At 31.8% G+C, this 26,466-nt stretch overlaps 1 pseudogene; it reads left to right on the top strand.

Annotated features, from left to right (window-relative positions):
- LOC149562472 (cytochrome P450 750A1-like) overlaps nucleotides 1–26,466 on the top strand; it is a 130,041-nt pseudogene that overhangs the window by 83,431 nt on the left and 20,144 nt on the right.

Below are 26,466 nucleotides of genomic sequence, written 5' to 3' on the forward strand. Positions count from 1 at the left end.
ATGGTATGATAATATATTGTACACTTAGAAAATATAATGGACTTGAAAAAAAAAATTACCTCCTAGAGAAAATATGCTCTTTGGAGTTTGTATGGAAAGAAAAGAAGAAGAAGTTAATTTCCCTTTTCAATAGAGAATCTCTTTGAACATAAAGAATAGTTCAAATTTAAAAAAGAGGAAACAATACATATATAGAATTCTAAATATATCCTAAATCAACTACCTTGCTTTAATTCATAACTCCCCTCTCTAATGTATGGGCGCATGCAATCTTTGAAGGAAGCAAGTCAAACTTAACAATTAATGAAATTTGAAAAGCATTCAAAAAATTTAACTCTTACCCTCCATTCCCCTTACTTGGAATTGAAAAAGGTCTCCAAAATCTACAACAAAGTACTGCATGTGCCCCCATACTGACATGTCAGTTTGTATGAAGGAGAAAATTCAAAGTTGGGCAGGTTTTATTATAATGTTTGTCATAAAACAAATTAAACATTCCTTGTTTTCTTTTTTTTTCCTTTGCCTTTGTGTACTCTGATATGGGACAAATGTTGGTCCATGTGAGATGTATTGGAAGGCACCCATCCTTGGCTCACGTGTGTTAGAACTTATGCGTTGATTTTTGGAGGTGGTTTAAGTTTTAATGAGGAGTAGGTGTACTCCCTCCCTTACTGCATTTTCAACTCCTTGGGCTACATTTTCAGTGGGACAACACACCCCATTTTTGGGTAAGCACATGACATTAAGGGACAGGCAGTTGGCAGTTTAAAGCATGTGCAAGCACTTTTAAAGTGTTGGGGTTAGGGGGTGGGTGACTTGTTTTAAATTTTTGTTTTGACAAGGGTTTTTAACCCTCCTGTGCCCCTCCATGCATGTCTGCTAGCCAAATCACTAGCCTTGGGAGACGCATGACCTTTCCCCATGCGCTTGGAAATGCACCAAGGTTGGGAAGTGGAATCCCACATGGGGATAGGGGAGTAGGTGGTGTGGGGTAGTTGGGTAGGGTTAGGTTAGTGGATGTTAAGGGTTAGATTAGTAAGTTTTAATTATTAGTTAAGTTTATATTTTAGTAATATAATTGTTCTTAAATATTAGTTGATTAGTATTTTTTGTGTTTGTTAATAACTATATTTTTTTTTTAAAAAAAAATTATTAGTAGTTGGGTGTAGTATTAGTAAAGTTAGGCTATGTTTTAAGGTTTTAATGTTGACTTTGTTGTTAGAATATATTTAGTGTTAGTATGTATTAGTGATTAGATTACAATTTAGTTTTAGTTAGTAAGGTAGAGATAGTTGTAATTGGTTGATGTTAAAATTAATTTGTTTTAATTTATTAGATAATGTTAATAATTAAAGATAGGATATGCACTAAAGTTTAAAGGTTAGGATTTGTATGTTAGATGTCAAATTAGTATAGTTAGCTAACTTCTTTTAATTGTTAGTATTATAATAGTTAGTTTTATATTTTGGTGTTAATATTTCTTTTGTTTAGTATTCCTTTTGAGTAGAGTACATTAATGTTATTAATAAATAAGTCTATGACTTTAAAATGTAATGTTGTCTTTGTTTGATTCAACTATTTGAAATGTTTAGGCATGGTTGTTCTAAAAGTAGGATTATAAATTAGATTGTAATAGATTAATGGATAATAATTATAATTATTTGAAAATAATAATTGATATCTATTTTGGTGGGAGAATACAAACTTCTGAGTTACGGTTATGTAAGTTTAATTATGTCAACAGGCTTATTCTATAAGTATGAGCAATACAAATTTTAACTATCCAGTGAATGCTCATAGACTCTAGTATTGAATTTATTTTTTTTGGATCAATTATAAGCCTACAATTCAGAGAAAGTAAAGTTGTGATGTGGTCACCAACCTAAAATGAACTGAAGGTTCAGGTATCAGAGACTAGTAACAAGAGGATTGATGGAGACTCATTTTAGTATCCTTGCATTTACACTTTTGAGTGAGAATTGATAAGGGAAAACCCCTTAGTACAATAAACCCTAATTATAGGGCGATGTTGATGGAGATAAGCATGTAGTTAGTATGTGGGATCAATCAAATTTTGAGCAACATGGTCATTAGACCACCATCGAAAATCAATTCAAGATCCTTGCAATTTTATTGGAAGACCTAACAATTCCCTTTCATTCAGAAACCCTGGTGTGACCACATTATGTCAGTAATTTAAAATCTATGAGTAATTGGATTTATTTCCTTATTTTCCTTATTCTAGATTTTGGTATTCTAATGTTCTCCCCTTTTTGCTAACAATGTGATGTGGGGCTATTTAGCCAATTGTATTATTGATGGTTCATTTTTCCTCTTGGTTATGTCTTTACTTCTTGATTAAAATTTTACTATTGTGGCCACTCTTTATTTCTTTTTTATGACTTTTTGTGCTGGATTTTTCATCCTTGATGTTCAATTTAAATTTTGAGGCACTTTCTTGTGAATTATGTTGGCAAAGTGACATATGATGGACCTACCAAAGGGATTCTTGAAAATTAAGTTGATGTGTAACAATAAGGTATGGGGTTACTAGTGAGATTATTTGTGCCCCACCCTCTCCCAAGACTTTGAGTATATGGTCGTGGATATTTGTTGACTGTTATGAGTGATGGAATTGCACCCAAGCATACAACTAGATAAGGTTACAAAACTAACCAAATGGACTCCTGGATGGAAAGGTGCATGTGTAGCAATGGATTGATTAGTATTATATAAAGAAATCAGTATGTTGTGGACACCCTAAAGTAAAAGCGTTAAACCTCAATAGAGAGCCAAGTTGCTTATTATGAAAACCTAGTTGGGGGAGTCTCGTACAGATGTTACCTTCGTGAGTAGGTGTGTAGAATATGGCATATCTATGATATTATTTTTATTAGAGACTTAATAAGTATGTTATACTAGTTTTGGAATGTTGTTTATATATGACCGATATGTTTTAAGGAATAATCGACCCTGGAAAATGTTACCACATCAGAATTTTGGATTGAACTTCTCTTTTAACAATGGTAATCAAAAAAATATGTTATCTCCCTATGTATGTATGTTAATTAGTAATCATTCTTTTAATAAGAGTAAATCTTGGAATAAGTCTAGATAAGGGCTAGCATAGAATGAACATTTTAGTTGTGCGACTTCCAGGAGGAAGTCAAAGGCTAGTGGGGGAGGATGTAAGGTCCCTCCTTGCATGTACTTATTAAATATGAATTTCTCTATCAAATCTGTTGTAGGATATTTGAATGAATATGGAGTAATGTTGTAGGTTTTAGATGTCCTAATGAAAATTTAGATCAATAGATACATCCATGCTTTAATACTTAAAGATTGGAGAACTACTATGTTATCTGGACTATTTAAACATTAATTTGCACTAACAATACAAGGTGTTTCACTTAATGATGATTTTATTGATTGTGTTACCTCAATGATTAGGATTTTATGCATTTAGATAGTTCAATATTCATTGTTGGTGATGTTATGATGTTTAGGTATATGCATGTCTAACAATGATTATTCTCGCACTTAATCTGAATTAATGAATAAGTTATATGTCATATTGATTATGTAATTACTGATGATTAAATGTGAGTAGAAATGAATTAAATAGTTAATTAATTTAAGCATTATGTTCTAAGTTATGTGATTTCCTTGATCACTTATATATATATGCACGAGATTTTCTTGAGCTATTGATGTGTGCAATGAGTGTGCATGATATTTATTAGTCGAGGAATCTAATGGAGAAACGAAACTGATCCCTATGTGCCATTTGTGGAAACCATGTTGTTCATATCTTAATTGTATTGTGAGATGTATGAATGTATCTTTCCGTGATTAGTAAATATTAATGTTTCGTAATTATGTTCTTATAGTGTCACTTGACACTTGTGAATTTGCATATGCATTTCAGCATGCTAGCTAGGATTAACTATGTAACCTTTGGACCTAAGTCAGACTAAGTTAGTGACCTTTTCACTAACTTTTTTCTTAATCAAGTTTAGTTACTCCTAATCCAGATTAGTGCTTAATCTGCATTTTTAGAGTTGTTAGATGGTCCTAATTATTCCTTGCAATTGTTGGGTCCCAAATCAATTCCTAAGGCCTTAAATCATGAAATCTTTATACCCAAGGGGTATGGGTATGGGTTGGGGGCATTTTCCACCCCCTAAGCCCCTTTTTTTGACTTTTGAGGTCACTCAAAAAGTCTATTTTTGCCTTTGTGCGAAAATTGAAAGTTCTTATCATGAGTTGAATAACCACAACTACAATTAGATGTTAACCTTGGATTTTGTTGAGTTAGAAACTTCTATAGTTTTAGGTGGCTGGGGGAAGTTATTTCCCTTTGTGGTGGTTGAGTTAGGATCTTATTTAGAGGCCCTTTTTGGAGTAGTTTTGGGTTGTTACCCAATCTCTAGTTTTAGAGAGAAGTTTCCAAGATTGAAGAAAAGGAAGGAAAAGCTCTTCTCAGCTTGTTCATGTTACCATAACCTTATTGTGGAGGTAGGAGTTCTTCATCCTCTTTTGTTCATGTTGCTCATGTTGTTCATCCTTGGTTCATTCTTATGTTATTCTGTTGTTCATTGGTATGCTTGTATGAATGTTGGGTATTTTTGGGAGGGTTTGAATCATGCTTTCTTGAATGGTTTTTCTTCATGTTTTTGTTTAATTTTCAAAGAGATTTTGTGCATTTTTTTGGCATTACTCACCCTTGGATAGGGAAGAAGTGGCCATGTATGAGGGAAGGGCTTTAGTTGGACCTTGATAGTGTAGAGTCTCTTCTCATGACAAGAAGAGGGAAAGAGGGTAGGATGTTATGGGCCCTTGCTTGACATCACATACCATGTTTTGAAATTGTGAAATTCAAAGAAGTGAAGGAATGAAAATCGTTTTATTATTGGCCTCGAAAGGGCATTTGTGGTAGAATGAAAGTTCTTGAGAATTTAGCGTTGAACGGGCTATGTTATGGTATTGTGGTTGACGTCTCTTATTGGGAAAATCCACCTTCTCCCTAGTTTGGTTCAATGTTGAACCAATTGTGCAAATTGGGATGGGAATGCATGCTTGATTTGTTCATCATGATATGTTTGATTTGTCTTCGAGCCAATTTTTGTCTTGTCCATGGTCACCCTGATTTATTGAAGATATTGAAAAGGATACCTTGTTAAGGGCCAAGAAGATAATTCATATTATATTGTAATATTATGTAATAATCTATTTAAGCTCTTGTGGAAGAGGTAAGGATGTCGAGTTTTCTTACTGGTTCTTTTTCGACGAAGCCTTGAACCAAGTTGATTAATAGAAGAGGAAAAAGATTGAGTAATATTCTTGCATTGAGCCTTTTAGTATTTCAATTCTTTACATATGTTTATTTTAAAATGGATAAAATAATCATGTTTCACTCCTCCTATGGTAATTGTATGTTTTTTAATCATACTCATTTGATTGAAGTTAATTAGGTAACATAGTGATATACATCAATCTATACAATTTAAGATTAAAATATGTTAAGAAAATTCGCTTTTGATTTGAATTTAAATTTTTTAATTATTACATGAATGTGAGGAAGTTAAGTAAATCTAATTGAATTCTTGTGTATTACATTTAATCTTATTATGTTTTTAAAAAAATTATGTGTTATTACCCCGTATTTTGGGCATGACAAACACAGCCATTTCTAATAGCAATGATAAGTATCTTTTTGGATTCTTTAAGTTGTTTGATTTCATCTCCATCTTTATGAAAAATGGGCCCCCATAATGTAACATCAGTACATAAGAGTGATATATCAATTAAATTTATATTCCTTCAGAGCACCTTAGTTCCATCCCTTCATATTATCATTGAAATATCTCCAACAAAAACAACCACTAATGCCAACCAAAGTAAGTGTTGATGTTTGCAATTTCATTAATTGGCTTAAAGTTGCAGTGAACATTATATTGGATACAATTGTTCAATTGTGTGTTGTCTTTGATGTTACACAAATGTCATATCAGTCATTAGACAAAGTCTACTGAGCTCACCTAGTCAGAAAAGCAAAAGGCAGAGTCTACAAAGCCCAAAAGGTTAGCAAAGCAAATTATAGAGTACCGAGCATTTCTAGAAGTTACTCTAAAAATAGTTTCTACACAGCTCACTTGGGTGCTAAAGGCTTCTATGGTAGAAATTAGTTTCTATCAAGCTCACAATGTCAGCAAAGAAAAATTAGTTCTTACCAAGTTCACTCGATCTCCAAAGGATTTTACAGAGTTCATAGTATTTACCAAGCTTCACTTGGTTAACACTAGAAATCATTTCTAGAGCAGTGTTTACCAAGGAAGGTTGGCCAATAAAAGGATGTCATTGTTTTGGGAAATAAAGTTTAATTGATTCATGCAATGTTTGTAGCTGACTGATGTATGGTTATTGGTAAATGTAACTAATAAATGTGTCGACTTAAAAATTTGTAATGTATAAATAAAAGGTCAAGTTGTGAATTCAAATGTATGGATGAATAAGTATGCAAGTGAATTAATTGTGTAAAAAGAAAGTGTGTACAAATTTTGAAGAAGGATCAAATATCCTCGAGGAGTAGAAAAGTTGTATTCAATTAGTGAGGATCTAGTGAAGCAAAATAGAGATCTATACCAACAAATTTTAGTTGCATATCATTTAGGTGACTCATTGTTACTTTCTCACAATTGTAGCAGTGATTTCTAGATCTCCTAACAAAGTTGGTTTAACATCCATTCTGTAAATCCTCTAACAATGTGGACAATTATATTGAATTGTTCTAAAGTCCTCTAGCAAGGCCACTCCTAGTAGGGTGATTAAATCCTCTGACAGGACCATACCTAATAGTGTGTTTTGTAACCTTTAATAGGGTTGGCTCCTAACAAGGCTCACTTTAGAAGAGTGAAAATTGGTAGCTAGTTACTTAGTGGTTTTTTCCATAGTTGGTTTCTATGTTAAATTTGGTGTCTCTTGTGTTCATGTAATTTCCTTTTGCATGCATGTTAATAATTGTGAATACTTAAAGTTTAGTAATAAGTTAATAGACAGTTCATCTACCGAGTTACAACATTTTTCTATATGGCTACTGAGTGACAGTAGTAACTAGTTATTTAAGACATCTAAGAGATCTGTGGATTTATTTTTGTGGTAACTGATTCACCCTCCCCCTCTCAATTACTCCATCTATATTTCCAACAATTATTACTAGAGCTTTTAGTGTTTGCAAGAAGGATTTCAAGGTTCAAAGCTAAAGATCAAGATGTCTTACAAGAGGAAAATTCTAAGGCTTAACAGGGATAACTTTTCAATATGCAAGGTCTCATGAGACTCCATCTAGCTTCCACTGGAGACACAAGATTGAAATATCTTAATGAAACATATGTAACTCCTTCTGGTACATTATCTACTAATGACATTGCTAAGAAGAAGACTCGTAACACAATGATGATAAACATTGCATCTGCCCTAAGCTATGAAGAATTTGATGATGTCCAGGACTACAAAACTACCTTTGAAATGTGGAACAAGTTGAAAGATATCTATGGAGGTGATGATAATGTAAGAAGAGCCAAAGTAGAAAGTCTAAGAGGACAATTTGATCAAATGAGGATGAGAGTGTATGAAAATATTGCCAAATATGTTGAAAGAGTCAAAGCAAATGTTAGTGCAATCAAAGCCTTTGGAGGAGATATCAAGGAGGAAACAATTGTAATTAAATTTCTTTGAACATTACTTCCCATTTATGTAATTAGAGTTTCTGAATTTCAAGAAAGAAGATGTGAGGAAAATCATAAGATAAATTTAGAGGCTATAGTAGGAAGATTAATTGCATTTGAGCTAGATAACTATGATAACTATGTTTCAGCTTCCAAGAATAATGAATCAACATTTGAAGCCAAGCTTTCACTCAAAGAAAAAGGCAAGAAGACAAAGGATTATTAGTCTAAAAGTGAAGAAGAATCAGAACAAAGTTCTAACAGTGATCTTGAGGTGGTTGAAGCTCTACTAGAAAGGAAATATTCTAGAGGCAAAGGAAAATACAAAGGTAAGGTTCTTCTAATCTATTTTTCATATGAGGAAATTGGTCATATTGGTGCAAGGTGCCCAAACAAGAAAAACTAGGATGAGAAGAAAGGTCACAAGTGCAATGGCAAGAAATATTTCAAATCATTCAAGGACAAAGGTAAAAAAAAAATGTTTCATGGCTAAAGATTCTAATGATTTTGATGAAGAAGAAGATGAAATTGTTTAAATAGCTATGAAAGATGAATCTGATAGTGATGAGGAAATGGAACTTATCTCTCATGTGAGAAAAAATGATACTTGGATCATAGATAGTGGTTTCTCTCATCATATGACTGGTGATAAAACAAAGTTTGAACATTTTGAAGACTATGATGGTGATAGTGTAAGATTTGGTATTAATGAACCTTGTTGAATAAAAGGAAGAGGAAGAATCTCTCTAACCAAAGAACTTGTATGTGATAATGCATATTGGGAAGAAGGACTAAAACAAAATCTTTTTAGTGTGGCATAGCCACTCAATAATTGACTCAAAGTGGAATTCATGCATGGAAAAGAAAGATTGTTGGATGACAAAGGAAAGCTGATCGGATCAAGCATATAGACAAAAGGTAATTTGTTCTATCTTGAACTTGGTAAATGTTCATATTGTATTGCTCAAGTTGAAGAGAGTTGGTTATGGCATAGAAGGTTATGTCATGTGAACTTTGATAACTTGGTGAAAATAAGAAAATTCAAGAAAGTAAGAGGCATTCCTAGTATAAAGAAACTTAAAGTTGGTCTACGCAAGAATTGTCAAATTGGTAAGATGGGAAAGACTAGCTCTAAAAGTAAGAACTATCAGTCTAAAGAAGTTTTAGAAATTGTGCATAGTAATTTGTGTGCACCTATTGGAATTGAAAGCTATACTAGAGAAAAGTTCTTCATTCTTTTTGTTGATGATTACTCTAGAATGATGACTGTCATGTATCTAAGAGAGAAATTGAAAGAATTTGAGAAATTTAAGTGGTATTTGGCTAGAGTAGAAAAGGAAAGAGGAAAAAGATTGAAATGTTTGAGGTCAAACAGAGGTGGTGAATTCATCTCCCATGAGTTTAATAAATTTTGCATTGAAAGGGGAATCAAAAGATAGGTGTTAGCCACTCAAACTCTCAAGCAAAATGGAATAAATGAAAGGAGGAACAAATTTATCATGGACTGTGTAAGAACCTTAATGATTGAAAAGAACATATCTATCAAATATTTGAAGGAAGCTATTAGCACTACAGTTCATACCTTGAATTGAATACAGTTGAAAAAAGATTCATTTAGAACCCCCTATGAGTTATGGTATGGCTATAAACCTAATGTAAGTTAACTAAAAATATTTGGAAGCAAATGTTACATTTTGAAAGAATCTAAAAAAGGTAAATTTGATGTGAAAGGTGATGAAGGAATATTTTTTGGATATTCTTGCAAGAGTAAAACATATAGATTTTTTAATTTGTCTACTCATAAAGTCATAGAAAGTGCATATGTGAAAGTTGATGAGTTTGCAGAAAGAACTAAAGAAGAAAGAAAAAGGGAATTAGAATATTACAAGAGATTTATTTTTATTGAACCTATTACAGTAACTGAGTTGCAAGAAGTTGAAACTGAGCTACAAGAACCCGAGTCACATTTTGATGCTATCAAGACAATGCTTACCAAGTTTGAAGGACCCAAGCAGTAGACAAAATAGCTAGAACCTGAAGTTCAAGAGCAAGAGGATGAAGGTGCAATTCGTCCAAAAGGCAAGGGACCTGCATTAGCCAAGTATGTTAGGAGACATCATGCACCAAATAAGATTATTGGAGAAAAAATTGAAGGTACTATGACAAGAAGTAATTTGAAAGGTACTTGTTTACCTATTGATTTTGAACCTAGAAGTGTCAAAGATGCATTAGAAAATGAAATTTGGATTGAAGCTATGAATGAAGAAATAGAACAAATAGAAAAAAACAAAACATGGACTCTTGTACCTAGGCCTAATGATAAAAATGTGATTGGAACTAAGTGGGGACTCAAAAATAAGTTGAATGAAGATGGTTAGGTATCAAGGAACAAAGATAAACTAGTATGCAAAGGATACTCTCAAGAAGAAGGAGAGACTTTTGCTCCTATTGCAAGAATTGAAGGTGTTAGGACCCTACTTGCATATGCTACATACAAAGGATTTAAAGTTTATCAAATGGATTTCAAGCCAGCATTTCTCAATGGCATACTAGATGAAGAAGTCTACATTAAGTAGCCTAAAGGATTTGTTGATCCAGATAAGAAAGACATGGTCTGCAAATTACACAAAGCATAGTATGGTCTGAAACAAGCCCCTAGACCATGGTATGGAAGATTGCATAACTATCTTGTTTAGATTGGTTTTCAAAGAACTAATGATAACAGTAGCTTATATATCAAGGAAGGGCCAGATAATAAGATTGTTTTGGAAGAAATATTTTTGGACTATACCTTGTTTATAGGAAGTGATAATCTATGCAAAGAATTTTCAAAGAAAATGAACAAGGAATTTGAGATGTCAATGTTTGGTGAGATCAAATTCTTTGTTGGTCTTCAAATTCAATAGAGTAAGAATGGTATCTACATCACTTAGTCTAAATACAGCAAGGAGATACTGAAAAAGTTTGGCACGGAAGACTGTAAACTAGTTGAAACTCCTATGTGTACTAGATTGAAGGTTACCAAGGATGATGAATCAAAGGAGGTAGATCAGACATTGTATAGATCTATTTTTGGAAAGTTGTATAGATCTAAAGCTCACTAAAATGAAGTTTTAGTGATGCATCAACAGGTATTGAGTTGAAGATCTTTTAGTTGATTCATCATAGTTATGGAAATATTACATATGAATTAGTACATAAGCTACATTGCTATTCATTTGGTTTGTGTTGTCTTTGGCATATGTTGTCAAAGAGGGAGACTATACTATCATATCTTTCTAAAATTTGAATTTTTTTGGAAAGAAGCTATGTAATTCCTTCATAGAGGGAGTATTGTATTTGAGAATTTTGTATAATGAAATCTAAGAGGGAGAAACGTTTTGTTAGAAAAAGACTTGTTCTCAAATTTCATTCTGCTATGACATGGTGTGTTGCCATCAATGCCAGAGAGGGAGATTGTTGGATACAATTGTTCAATTGTGTGTTGCCTTTGATGTTACTATCATTCCCAAACTACGAGGGCAAGAACACAATTTTTTATTTATTTTTATTAATAATTAGAATGCTCAAAGTTCAATAAGGTTGAATCACATTACAAGAAAAGATTCTTTTCACTACATCTTAAGTTACATATCTTGTTAAGGCATACATCGTTAAAATTTGATGCTCTTGCTATTAGGTTGATATCGACAAAATTATGTTCTTACATTAACTTATAAAGATATGCAAAAATTAGTTAAATAACAATGTACATGAATACGAGTTAAAAATTAATTGAAAATATCTAATCAAGATCAACTATAAAACTCTTCGACATTTATCGATTTTCAATCTAACTGATAATAAAAAGTCACTTAAAGAAAAACAAAATTAACTAAAATTAAAACTGAATATAAATATCTAAAATTTATTAACTTTAAACATTTCGAATATCCTAACATAATAAAAACTAATACTATTGCAAAACAACTAACTACACTAAAATCTAGCCATAAATCTAAACTTAATTACATGATAAACTAACTTTAATTTAACTCTATGAAAATTTAAAAAGAAATAAAACATACTAAAACTTAAATTAAGAACTACTACTAATAAATAAATATTAGCTTTTAAAAACAAATAACAATTTAAACAACATAAATAATAAACTAACTAAAACAATGTTAATAAATTAAACTAATTATACTAACAAATTAAAATTTCTTTTCGAACTAAATAATTAAAATTACTAATAAATAAGAAAAAAAAAAAACTAAACTATACTAACATAATAACTAAACCTAACATCACTAACCTACTTACTAACTAACACCTAAAACTAACTCCTACCTATACTAACCCCCTAACTTCCTCCTAAACCACTTACACCTTGGGTAGCACTTCCCAAAGGACATGCACATCCCAAGCGCTATCCTTGGGACAGTGCTCTGCCCAACACAAACAAAGCACAGACTAAGACTTGGAAAAACATGCACAGGCCAGCTAAAAAGCATGGTAACCAAGTCTTCAAAAAGGTTCAAAAAAATTTTAATCTTTTTCATGGCCTACAAAATTTAAAGAGGTGACAGGGTAACGTCATCGCCCATGATGACAGCCTTGACTTGTTCTAAGAACAACTTTTTAAAAATGTAACCCAAGGCTGACGTCCAAGTAGGGATGATAGGCATTTAAGTCTTAAAATTTTCTAGATAGAATAGATATTTAAAAAGGATATTTAGTATATAAATAATTTGCTATGATACCTTTCTCTACTTGATGTTTATTTTATTATTATTTTTTAATTTTAAATCTATTTTTTCAATAAAGCAAAAAGGATCTTTTTTTTGGGAATCTTTTGATTCTTTGTTACCAAAAGGATTTAATTTGATCTCCCATACAAAAGATAGAGAGTTTTTACTCTCTTAAAACACTTTTTTTTGAAAATTTTCTAAGTAAAGAATTACAAGGCAATGCATATATATATATATATATATGTTTTTTAGTCTAAATTTTCTAAGTATAAAGTTTTTAGTTTATTAATAATCAAGGGGGGGATTAATTTTTTCTTTTCAAAGAAAATCTATAAGGACTTGTTACAACTTAGTATACCAAGAATTTGAATTATCCATTTTAAATCAATAATGCAAGAATTATTTGATTCAAATAATCATGCAAACTGAATCTACATCCATGATCATAATTTTCATTTTTAACATATATGAAAACTTGAAATTTTTCCAAATTGAACATCATCATTATTTCCATCCTATTTTTGATGAGCATCCATATAATTGAAAAATTATGATTAAATCTCATGGTAAGCAATATTACTCAATCACTATTTTTATTGGCAAACCTAATTCAAAGGCTCAGCTGAGAGAGAACCAGGAAGAAAACTCGGCATCATTGCCATTACAACAAGGTTTTGAGATACAAATTACATAGGATTTCAATCCTAAATTACAACACTTAAATTAAATTTCTTTCATGACCCTCATCAAGGGTTCCATATCAATTTCTGCAACACATTTCTAAGAACCATGGAGGGAACAAAATCTGATCGGGTGACAACCAAGCATAACCAAGAGACAATCAAACATGCATATTCATACATGGTTTACACAATAGGATTCACAATGAATCAAAACTAGGGAAAGGTGGATTTTTCTAATAGGAGATCTCAAACACAACACCAAACCCGGTGCTCAATCGGGGCTATAAATCAAGAACTTTCATTCTTCCATTCTTACATGCCAAAACTCATACGTGGTTTGTGCTGATAGGTAGGGGCCCATAAAACCCTACCCTCTCTCCCTCTTCTCATCCTAAGAAGAGACTCTGCATTGTTTGGAGTCCAACTAAAAAGACCTTTCCCAAAATTGGTCACTTCTGCCCTATCCAAGGGTGAGTAATACCAAAACACCCATACAAGAAAGCTTCAAAATTGCAAACATAAACATGAAAGGAAATCATTCAAAATAACATAGTTTTCAAATCAACTCAACATACCCACAAACATACAAGCATTCAAACAACAACAAGGTAGCATAAGCATGAAACAAACATGAAAATCTGAACAAGGGAGGTGAGAATTCCTACCTGCACAAAGAGGTAATGGAAAATGAACAAGTTTGAGTAGAGCTTTTCCCTTCCTTGCTTCAATCTTCCAAGACTCCTCTCTAAATGTAGAGATTGGGTAAAAACCTAAACTACTCCAAGAAGGGCCTCTAAATAAGCTTCAAACTCAACCACCAAAAGGATCAATAACTTCTCCCACCCACCTACAAATATAGAAGCTCCTAACTCAACCCATACTATGGTTAACCACTAAGTGGAGGTGAGGTGAGACAACTCATGGTAGCCATAGTCAATTTTCGCACAAAAGCAAAAAGAGACTTTTTGAGTGGCCTCAAAAGACAATAAAAGGGGCGTAGGGGTTGGAAAAGACCCCCAACCCATACCCATACCCCTTGGGTATAAATATTTCATGTTTTAAAGCCTTAGGAATAGGTTTAGAGCCAAACAAAAGCTAGGAATTAAATTAGGACCAATTAACAACTCTAAAATGTAGATTAAGGGTATGTGCAGGATCATGGTGTACCAAACTATGGCCTTAAGTGGCAGTGAAAAAGTAGCAAATCAGGGTTATGTCAACTTGACACATAATTTTAAAGTGGTTCTGGACTTTATATCAAAAAGTTGTAAGAAAATAATCTATAGGAAATTGAATCTAGTTTCTAAACTACAAGGCCTTATCTGGAGAAAAAATTATTTGATTGGTCAAAAGTTTGGATTTTAATGCAGTGCTACAAAAATTTCAGGGCAAAAATAAAAAGTAGGTGTATGTCTGACAACCTTAATCATAATCAAATGATAATATTTTTAAATATAATTTTAGATATAAAAATTAGACTCATGCCTGGATGTGACGCATATTTTTGGCAATTTTTATTCCAAATAAATAATTAATTATGAATTTTCTACTATACTATTTTCAGAATTAAAAAAATCACGTGTCTGACCACCTTAACTAGTTCAAAAAAAATAAAAATTAAGGTTTTTTTTCTTCTTATACTAGTTAAAGCATAGAATGTGACGCATCTTTTGGATTTCACAAATCTTATATGGTTTGAAAGTTATAGCTATTTTTCAACCAGTATGTCAATCAACACTTTGTAGCTAACTCCATTAGAAAATAAGTAATAATTACTTACTGAACTCATAATTTGACAAAACTTACATTTATGAAAAGCTAAGAACATCTTTAAGAAACCGTTTTCATTACATCAAATTTTGGTTTAAAAAAAGTCGTCAGCTACATGCTTGAAGTAAAAAACACATAAGAACATGCCCAAAACACATTTTTAGGATGTTTTAAAGATGACCATATAAGGTTGGTATTGAAAGATATAGTAGGAACTATAAAGGTATTAATTGTTTTCATTTAGTATCAGGATGGGTGGGAAAAAGGTGGGAATAGATTTTGAAATTCTTTGAGGCATTTCAGAACTACATATTTTTCAGATCACCACTTTTTGGCACACCATGATCCTGCACATACCATTAAGCACTAATTTGGATTAAGGAACATAAACAATTCACGAGTGTCAAGTGACACCATAAGAACATAGTTACAAGCATTAACATTTACTAATCACATAAGGATACATACATACATTTGAATTTAATTACAAACAACAAGGTTTCCAAAATTAGCAGATAGAGATTAGTTATGTTCCTCCATCAGTTTTCTTGACTAAAATATCTGCACACTATTTGCACACATCAGTAGTCCCAAAAATCACATGTACATATGTATATATACATATCAAGAATCACATAAACTAAAACATCCATCTATAACAAAATTAGGGTTCCTCTCATCCTATTCAATTCTTAACCATTTAAAATATCTTAAACCAAAATGTTAATCCTACCTTTTACTTAATTCATCAACATACATATACATAAAACATTAAATGACGGACATCAAATATCTGAAAATAACATCACACAACATGAAATAATATGATATGTTCAAGTATCTAATAATGTCTCAACATCTCAAGTCATGAGTATCAAAAAGATAAAGTAACAACTAAGTCTATGAAGGGTCGGGGTGAGGCCTCACAGTTACACAAATGTCAGATTAATCATCAGACAAAGTCTACCAAGCTCAACTAGTCACACAAAGCAAAAGATAGAGTCTACAGAGCTCAGAAGGTTAGCAAAGAAAATTACAGAGTCTACCAAGTGTTTTTGGAATTTACACTCTGAAGATAGTTTCTATCGAACTCACTCAGGCACTGAAGGCTTCTATGGAAGAAATTAGTTTCTACTGAGCTCACAAGGTCAACAGAGAAAAATAAATTCTTATCGAGTTCACTTGGTCTCCAAAGGATTTTGCAGAGTTTACAATGTTTACTGAGCTTCACTTGGTTAACACTGGAAATGATTTTTGGAGTAGTGTTTACCGAGTAGGGTTAGCCAATGAAGGATGTTATTATTTGGGAAATAAAGTTTAAATGTAATATTTGTAGCTGACTAATGTATGGCTTATTGGTAAATGTAACTTGTAAATCAGCTGACTTGAGAATTTTTAATGTATAAATAAAATGTCAAGTTGTGAATTCAAATGTATGGATGAATGAGCGAGTATGCAAGTGAATTAATCATGTAAAGAGGAAGTGTGTGTGTGAATTTTGAAGAAGGATTAGATATCCTTCAGGAGTCGCATAGTTGTATTTGGTCAGTGTGGATCTAGTGAAGCAAAATAGATATTTGTACCAGCAAATTTTAGTTGCATCTCATTCAGGTCAATCATTGTTACTTTCTCACAATTGTAGTAGTGATTTCTAAATCTCTTAACAAAGTTGGTTTAATAGCCATTTTGTAAATCCTCTAACAATGTGGATTATTGAATTGTCCTAAAGTCCTCTAACAAAGCCACTCCTAGCAGGGTGACTAAATCCTCTAATAGGTTCACACCTAACAGTTTGTTTTGTAACCTTTAATAGGGTTGGCTCCTAATAGGGCTCACTTCAGAAGAGTGAAAATTAGTAGCTAGTTACTTGGTGGTTTTTCCCATATTGGGTTTCCACATTAAATCTGGTGCCTCTTGTGTTCATGTAATTTCCATTTGCATGCATGCTAATACTTTTGAATTCTTCAAGTTTATTAATAAGTTAATACACAGTTCATCTACTGAGTTACAATATTTTTCAGTATGGCTACCGAGTGACAACAATAAATAGTTATTTAAGACATCTAAGGGGTCTGTGGATTTATTTTTGTGGTAACTAATTCATGCCCCCCCCCCCCCCCCGACCCCTGCCCTTGCCCCCCCTCTCAGTTACTCCATCTATATTTCCAACACATTCCTAGTAGGCAATTCGTCATTGCAACATTTATAAATAGATGTGTGGTCAAGAGTGATTTCAATGTGGCTATTCAGCTTGTTGTATTTGATATTTGCATCTTTGAGAGAACCCTTTGAAATGGTATAGACAACACCTATATACACTCTATCATAGTGAAATTTAGCTACCTCATTATAGAAAACAATCCTAGTCTATGTACCTTCATCGTCCAAAATGTCAAAGTTAAAAACTTGTCCACTACCTTTTTGGTTATTAAATTGTCTCATTTCCTTTTTTGTCATAACCCTCCCTTTGATTGCCCACCTGCTTTGGTAAGGATTCAAATCCTTGATCAAGCTTATAGTTTGGGGTAATGGTAGTTCTTTGCAAGGTACAGGGATAACATATTTAGTGATATTTATGGGTGACATAGTTGGTTTGTCTTCTTTCATCTATTCTTCCTGACATTTTTATAGGTACTTAGGCCTCCCAATAATTTTGTACTCTTCATGAATAATGTTAAGGTTGAAGATGATCATGATCCTAAATTTGGGTATAAAAAAAAAATTAGGCATATATATGAAATGAAAGTTAAGGAAGTGAGAATGTCATTATAGATGAAAAATATCATAGCCTACTTAGAATCTAAACTGGGTTGACAAACATATTTTTTCAGTGATATTATAGATTTTATTTTCAACTTATCAAAGAAGAGAAGGTCATTGCATTTTTGAGGTAGCATCGCTAGTTGCATGTAATTGCCATTAGACAAGACAATCTTATATTAGTCCATTTCATCTTCAATGGTAGTTATCTTTTTGAAAGATAACATCTAGAGTAAAAGTGTTGTAACATAGTCTCCAATATTAATGGAACAAATTGAAGTGCTAGTCAACACAACTTTAGCTTTAGTGGCCTAGAAAGAAAATGTAGTTAAGTAATATGTTTATAGCAAGGATGGCTATGAATTTATGAAGTAATCAATTTTAGAAAATATGATAAAAGATTGTCGAGAAGAACATTACACATAATTAATAAAAAAAAATTGACAAAAGAAATAGACACATTGATTCTTAAGAGAAAACAACAAATTTATTTCATAATCGTAATATAATTGTATGAACTTTTAGCCTCGTCTTATACTTATATATAAATAATGTAATAAAATTGGAAAAAAATTTATTTATAAAACAACACAAATGTTCATACATCAACCTAACTATATTAATGTCCATAAACAAATGATGTTATGTGTTAGTTTTTATAATAATTAGTTCACTTTTATATCCAAAGATTTTATTTTCAAAACTTAATGTCAAATAAAATAATAATTACCCTATTTTTTTGCTTCGTCTATTATTATTAAAACTATTTTGAAGTGTGACAAAAATTTAGTCTTATTTGTGATTAAATGTTAAAAAGCTACTTATATATTTCAATTATAATTCTTTGAAATTAATTAAATTATACAGTTTTTTATTTGATATTGTTGGATTTTTACTAAATATTGGTCTTATCATATAAGCATTTAATCATGTCCAATACCTTCTAATTAAATTTATTTTTAAAAAAGAAATAATGGATAAATTGAAACAATTCTTTACATTATTACTTAGTTTCAAAATTTGACTAATTTTCTAATTAGCATTTAAAAGACCACATTAATTTTTTAAATGTCATACATTTGAATTTAGTTCTTCCTAGTTATATTTCAGATTTATACATGTATATCTTTAATATTAACTCTAATTTGACCAAACCTTTTTATTGAATTTGTATTCCTTTCAATTCACCTAAGACTACTAGTTTAAAATAGTAATATAAATTAATTGTGTGTATATACATGGTTCACTTTTCAAATTTAAATCATAAGAGATTATTAATAATAGTAAATAAGAACTATTGAATAATTATTATTTTTAAATATTTAAAAATTATATTTATAATAATTATTATAAATATGTAAAAAACTATTAATAAAGTTGCATTTTACAAACATTTCAAAAAAATTGGAAACATCTTACTAATAATTTATAGATATAAGAGAAATATTATGTTATTATATTTATATTAATAGATATAAAAATATATTATTCTAATAATTTCATTGAAAAATAAAGTAAGATATTTTGATATTCTCTTTCTAATTTTTAAATATATTTTCTTTTCTAAAGAAGAATAAATATATTTCCAATTGAAAAGTGTGAAATGAATATAGAAACATCTAGTTATAAAAAAACTAATTGACAAATAGAAACATTGTGATGTGAATATCAGGATTTAACTGTGTGATTTTTGAGTCAAACTCGATGACCCATGTTTCATGAGTAGTGATTCAACATGAATCCATCTCTCATGAGAATAAATGGAACACTTAACACTCATTGGATCTAGGTGATGCTCACAGGGGTGAAGCACCGGGACTTCCCGGGAGGTCACCCATCCCAGTACTACTCCAGCCTGAGCGCGCTTAACTGCGGAGTTTCCTTCACAGTTAAACCCAAAGCTTGCAACCCCATTTGCAAAGCTTTGGGTTTAACTGTGAAGGAAACTCCGCAGTTAAGCGCGCTCAGGCTGGAGTAGTACTGGGATGGGTGACCTCCCGGGAAGTCCCGGTGCTTCACCCCTGTGAGCATCACCTAGATCCAATGAGTGTTAAGTGTTCCATTTATTCTCATGAGAGATGGATTCATGTTGAATCACTACTCATGAAACATGGGTCATCGAGTTTGACTCAAAAATCACACAGTTAAATCCTGATATTCACATCACAATTTGACTAGCTGTGGAAATCATCTCCTACTTATCAAATAGAAACATGTCAAATTTTAATATGAAAAATAAGATATTTCTAATTAGTATATTATTATTATGCATCTTTAATTTCAAATCTTAATATTTATAAATATGAAATGATTTAATTTATGTCAAATAATTAATTAATAGAATTAAAGACATCAAATATAAATAAAATTGTTTCTTAATGATATTTAAAAATATGAAAAAATAATGTAAAAATAATTTTGTAAAATCTATCTTATCTACTTAATGATATTTTATTTCTATTCTTTTAATATTTTTCTTTTCCAACTCAGAATGAAGATACTTCTAATTGAAAAGTACAAGATGACATCTAAATACAAAAAAATTAAGAAAATATAGAAACATGTCTATTTTTAATAAGCAAAATAAGATGTTTCTAATTGCATTTTTATTGTGTTAGTAGTACGACCTTTATTTTCAAATTAGCTTGTTATTGTATAAATTTTATAGGTTTTTAAGGACAGCTATGAATTTATGAAATAATCAGTTTTATAAAATATGATAACAGTAAGGTTACATAAAGTAATAGTTACTTATATAGATTGACATGGTTATATGTGTACACAACTATATGCATATTCTTAATAGGCATGATAGTTTGAAGTTAGCCTTCAATAATGTAGTGAAACTCATTTTAGATAATATTTTAGAAATTAATAGGGGAATTAATTTAGAGGAAAGCAGTAAGGCAATACAGATTCATGTAGATAGTAACATGACAAATATATGCATTTCATGCTCATTTTAAGAATAAAAAACTTACAAATGGAGAGACGTGTATATGATTTTAGCCAGAGGAATAGAGAGAGGCACAATGAACATATTAAAGTTAGTTGCAGTTACCATAGTGGAATCCTCTCCTTCCTGAAGTTCTGGAACTTTGTTGGTAGTTTGCGTTAGTTTAGGTTCTAAAGAAGGCAATACATTTGAAGGAGTTTCCTACATAGTCCCAAGGAAGTTGTTTGAATAGTTGTGTTTGAAACATAAGTGTCATTTTATGATTTAAGCATGTAATTTTATAGATGGCTATAAATATAAAGAGACATAGTCAGATAATGGAAGATGAACATACAATATTGGTTATTCTTCATTGTTGATAGGGTGGAGATGCACTCATAGTTACTCCATGTTCAAATTGTGGAGAGCTGAGTATGGTTGAATGAGTGTCATATTCAACAACAATGTAGGTATGAATAACGAAAATATGTATATTGTAGAGTCATAAAAATGAATTGTTTATGAAGAAACATGGAAATATAGTATCTAATAATATATGTAAATATAAGTATAATAAAATGCAATAGAGAGATAGAGGTAGATGTTAACATACAATAGTCACATTTAGTGATTTCTGATAAGGTGGAGATGGTTGATTAGGTACACATTCTAGAGATGATGGGGATGCCAATATGTTTGAAGTAGTCTCCTGCACAATACATTTTAGGACTTTTTTTTTTAAACATTGAAGGAAAAATTTGCATGTTGGTAAAGAAATAGTTTACAGACATGAATGTATGAAATTATAAACAGATGTAGATAGAGAGAGAGTCAATGAAAGGAGGTAAAGGAAGGTGAACATACCAGATTGACAAGTCTCCTTTGCTAGTAGGAAGGAGATGCACTATTATCTTGCTATGTTTGAGAATTTGGAGATGCCATTATGTTTAACAAAGTGTCCTATCAATTTATAGTGAAACTATGAATTTAAAAATAGTCACATTTTAAGAATGAGTCAAATTAATTTTTTAGCAATTTAAAAATTTAAAAATGAGAAATAAATGGTGAATAGCTCCTATTTATTATAGAATAGACAACACCAAATTGACTTCTTCACCATCATCAAGAAAGGATAAAAGGAAATATGATTTTATAGAACATTGGTTAAACATCTGAAATATGAAATGTCAATACCATGTAGACAAACATGTACAATTTGGCCTATATGCTATAACGGATGTATAGTTTTGGATTTTTTTATTGAAATGTTGTAAAAAATGCTTATAGGTTGTATTTGAATTCTTACTTGTAGCAAATTAATGGCAAAAGACCCCACTAGGTAGCATTTTATTTTTTATAGAGGGGGATACTTTTTATCTAAGTCGCTACTAATCTTAGCAAACATGTTATGAAAACATAGTGTAACTGTAAGCTTAAATTGCATGCTTCAAGTAAATAAAGTTTCATGTTTATGGTAGAAATCATAATCTCCACATTAACTTCCACCCTCCCTAATCAATATTGTTATTTTCCCTTTCCTCAAGGGTTTTTTTGTCCCACCCTATCTAAACTAGAATTAAGATGACAAAGGATACCCAATCTCAAGTAGTCCATTAGTATTCTACATACCACTATAAAAGCTAAATAGTAATTATACACTCTATATAATATTTGAGCTAGGTGAGTAGTGTCAACAATGTCAATAATTACGGTTATGTTCTACACTTGTTAAATATTTTCTGTTCATGCAAAATGCTTTGGTATTAAATAATAACAATAAAATGTGAGACAAAGGCTACTTATGAGGGTACAAACAACATAGCAGGCAATACTAGTAATGATCAATCAATGATAGTTTTTCTCTCTTAAGAAGAACACTATATTACAAATGAGAATGCCATACCATACTATAAACAATTTGGGATAGGTAATGTAATGCCTCGCCAAGGGATCCAAAGAATTAACCTAAAGTTTCACTAAGTTTGGTAGCATTTTTTTTCTTTAAACATGAAAGTAAAACCATTCATAAGATAGTAGCGAAAGCAATAACAACATTCCATTGAAAGTAAACATAAACATACATACATAACAGGTTACATTATTTAAGGATCTCTTAGTGTCGGATCACATCTAAATTAACTATTAATGAATCCTTCTAATAAAACATCCACATGATATAATAATGAAAAGTCCAATGTTCATACATTACATTTTTGATTGATTGATCATCCACTGTACATGTCACAGGGTATGAAAGGCTTAAAACAATATACATATGTGAAATAAAGTATATCATTATTCTAAATATAATCCATGATGCAACAAAGTAAAGGTAATCACATGCCATACATGATACATCATCATAAAGATATAAACATCCATAATAAAAGATAACCATTTATCATAAACATAATTAACTAAGTGCACAGTTCCTCCCAATCGTTAATAGAATCAGTAGACCATCGTGGGTCCTAGCCATGCCTCAATGCATAACATTCCAAATCACCAAAGAGATCATCAATATTATCAAATAGGAATGTCACTCCTAAAAACATACTACATCATATGTAGAAAGTAATCTAACATGCAAAATAAAGCATAAGATAAAATCATCTAACATATGCAAATCATCAATGTAAGGATATGTGTCCACCATCATAATCAAAGAATGCATCAGCCACAGTGTCTCAAATGGATCTCAAATGATAAGAGTGAAATAACACTACCACCCAATCACGTGGAACCTAAATGGTCCACTCCCACCATGCTGAGGAGATAATCTCAAGTTTCAAACATGCTATCAATCACATAGCACAAATACTCTTAAGTCCAGGAATCTTAAAAGTATACTAACTCAAAGGTTCCAATCACAAAATGACATCTAATCCCAGAGGTACAACAAAGACATGTATGAAACCTACTATGTAAGTGGGAAAGTGTCATCGCACGGATCACTCTAGAGTTACCCTAGCAGTCTCTCAATAGATCCCAGCCCCCTAGTGATCCCTGTGTGGCCACTAGTATCCTCTCATATAGACAAGGCATACTACAGAATGCAAGGTCGCAACCAAGCATTCTCTCTACTCCCATCCTAGTGTGTACTAGCACTCAAGGCATGGGCGAGAACAAAACATTTATATTTTTAGGTTCATTAAGTCAATATTAGGTGTGAATGTTTTCACTTATTAAGACAACTTACAATGAGTTACCTTGGCAGCCTCCTAGGTCCCCGACCCCCATTACAAGCCACTTCCCAACACTACAAGTAGATAACCTACCCTAAACTCATGGAATCATAAATCAAAAAATCACCACAGTCCTATACAAGCGATTGGAAAAATACCAAAAGATAATCCACAATAAGAGCATCAAATCTCCATGAGAAAATAAAAAGCATCCATAGATAATCCTGACCACAACAGTTCTCTATTGGCAACTGAAGGTATCTGTCATGCCCAAAATGCAGGGCATGAACACACCCAAAAAATTATTTTATTTTATTATTATTATTTTAAAGTGATAATAGGATTAAATGTAATAAATAACTATTTGAATAGAATCACTGAATTTTCTCATACACATGTGTAATTATGAATCAAATGTGAATTTCTTTCTTAACATATTTTAAACTTAATTTGAAAAACTTAATATACATTATGATGTTATCTAATTAACCCCAATTAGATGGATACAATTTTGAATCATAAAAATGCCGCAGAAAGAGTAAAACATCAAGTTATCCATTTTTCAATACACACATACATAAAAACTAAATTACAAGGGAGAACTCATAAGCAAGAATACTACTCAATTTTATTTTCTTTAGTTATTTTTAAATTTAAACCACCTGGTTCAAGGCTCTATTGGGAAAGAACTAGTAAGAAAACTCAACATCCTTGCCACTTCAACAATAACTTTAAAAATACATTTTTTACACAGGATTTCAATCCCGAACATAACTAAATTTCAACAATCAATTTAAATTTCCTTCATGACCCTTAACAAGGACCCATTTCATTTTTTGTAATACATCGCTAAGATCATGGAGGGCACAAAAACTAACTAGGTGACAAATAATCATAACAAGGAGACAAAATTTGACATTCATTTCCATACTAGATTTTCACAATAGGTATAGAACTAGGGAGAAGGTGGATTTTTTCAATAGGAGATGTCAGACACAAAACCAAAATAGGTGCCCAATCAGTGCTAAAACTCAAGAACTTCTGTTCTTCCATTCTTACATGCCAAAACTCATGCATGGTTTGTCCTGACAGGTAGGGGCCCATAACACCCTACCCTCTCTCCCTCTTCTCATCTTGAGAAGAGACTCTACAATGTTGGAGTCCAACTGAAGGCCTTTCCCAAAATTGGCCACTTCTGCCCTATCCGAAGGTGAGTAATGCCATAACACTCATACCGAAAAACTTCAAAATTCAAGAAAAACATGAAGGAAAAGAAATCAAGAAAACATGTTTCAATCCTTCCCAAGCATATCCAACATACATACAAGCATACCAATGAACAACACAATCACATAGGCATGAACCAAGCATGAAACAACATGAGCAACATAAACAAAGGAGATGAAGAACTCCTACCTTCACAAAGAGGTTATGGTAAAATGAACAAGTTGAGAAGAGCTTTTCCTTCCTTGCCTTCAATCTTCCAAAACTCCATTCTAAAACTAGAGATTGGGTAACTACCAAAACTATTCAAAAAAAAAAAACTCTAAATAAGATCCAAACTCAACCACCTAAAATGGGCAATAACTTCCTCCCCTTGTCTAAAATACTAGAGGCTTCTAACTCAACCAAACTTAAGGCTAACATCAACATGGAGTTAAAATCATTCAACCTATGGTAAAATCATTCAATTTTCGCACTAAAGCAAAAATAAACTTTTTGAGTGACCATAAAAGTCAACAAAAGGGGCTAAGGGGGTGGAAAATGCCCCCAACCCATACCCATACCCCTTGAGAAATTAGATTTCATAATTAAAGGCTTAAAAGACTAAATAGGGACCTATCAAAAGCTAGAAAATTTTAGGATTAAATAACAACCTTCTAAAAAGCAGATTACTCACTAATCTTGATTAGGGTATTTAACCTCAATTACTCATTGATTAGCAAAAAGGTAACTAACCTAATCTAACTTAGATCTTTAGGTTACTCAGTTAATCCTAACTAACATGCTCGAATGCATATACAATTCATGAGTGTTAAGTTGTTAACCTCATAATGGTTTTTGACACTTGAGTGCCAACACACTTAACCACATTCCACATTGGAGCCAAGCACACCATGCATGCTGAGCCACAAAAAATGCCGAGTTAGGAAAGATTTTAGGTGCTGAGTCATCTTCACGTGCCAAGTAGTTTTTAGATACCAAGTGAAGATTAGATGCTGAGTATTAACAAGTGCCGAGCAACACAAGATGTCGAGTGTTAACAAGTGCCAAGCAACACAAGATGTCGAGTGTTAACAAGTGTTGAGCGACACAAGATGCTGACTATTAACAAGTGCCGAGTACCATAAGGTGCTGAGTGATACAATTTTGTTTAGGTGTCGAGCTAGCCAAGAAACAACATGTGCTGAGTATTAGCAATACTTCAGGAGCCGAGTAACTCAGTATATCGGCATAAGAGTTTGTAATTGCACAAATTATGATGCAAACAGTTTTTACAGCCGACATAAGGTAAATCTCGAAGGATTTAATGATGAGATTGAATCTTCTATTTTTCTTATGCAATCTACATCCAGCCAATAACAAAAATTATGAAGGTATGCAACCAATAGAAGAAGTGCAAATACTAAGTGAAAAATGAAGATTGAATGTGGATCGTAGATTCATACAGGC

Source organism: Cupressus sempervirens, chromosome 4 (genome assembly GCF_028749045.1).
Source record: "Cupressus sempervirens isolate cs-2001-9-10 chromosome 4, ASM2874904v1, whole genome shotgun sequence".
Lineage (NCBI taxonomy): Eukaryota > Viridiplantae > Streptophyta > Pinopsida > Cupressales > Cupressaceae > Cupressus > Cupressus sempervirens.